The sequence below is a fragment of the Bombus bifarius genome, unplaced genomic scaffold, assembly GCF_011952205.1.
Source record: "Bombus bifarius isolate JDL3187 unplaced genomic scaffold, Bbif_JDL3187 scf7180000008046, whole genome shotgun sequence".
In the NCBI taxonomy this organism is placed as follows: Eukaryota; Metazoa; Arthropoda; class Insecta; order Hymenoptera; family Apidae; genus Bombus; species Bombus bifarius.
Genome location: NW_022884412.1, coordinates 733,010 through 733,601, shown reverse-complemented (window position 1 = coordinate 733,601; position 592 = coordinate 733,010). Strand labels below are relative to the sequence as shown.

The 592-nt window shown below is 38.0% G+C and overlaps 1 pseudogene; it reads left to right on the top strand.

Annotated features, from left to right (window-relative positions):
• The first annotated feature begins 210 nt into the window (after positions 1–210).
• On the top strand, positions 211–309 carry LOC117207852 (annotated as a pseudogene).
• The last annotated feature ends 283 nt before the right edge of the window (positions 310–592 follow it).

Below are 592 nucleotides of genomic sequence, written 5' to 3'. Positions count from 1 at the left end.
ATCGCGAAAGGTAAGTTTTTCAAATTGGTATAGAACTGTGGGAGCTTACAAAGCAACGCAACTGACACGCAACTGAGCAAGGTATCTTAGTACTAAATAACAAATTACTGCTCATATAATGAAAAAAAATGTTTATCGCTATGGCAACCGATTAACTATACGTAGGCTATCGGTCGGTAAGTGTCGACGACAAAAGGCCGATTCATAGACTATCGGTCGGTAAAGCGTTAAAATTAGAACGATGCAGTGAAGTGTAGCGTGGCCCCTGTACAAAGATGACCGCAAAATCGTGAAGCATTCCATTGAAATATGTGTAGTGTTGTGCGGTGTGTGGGTGTGTGAGTATGTGCGCAGCAACATTCCTGAAATAAAAGAAAAGAAATGTCACGTGGCAAGAAATGAGACTAGAAGAGTAGTGAAACACATGAGAAATACATGAAATTGTTATCTATAAACATCTTGTAAATCACATGTTAAATAAATACAGAAATTTCTCTATTTTATCATCTCTGCGTGTAATGAAAACGTCCCTACATATTTATTTCGGCAATTACGATCCACAATTCTGAACACGTAATATGCATTCGGCGTA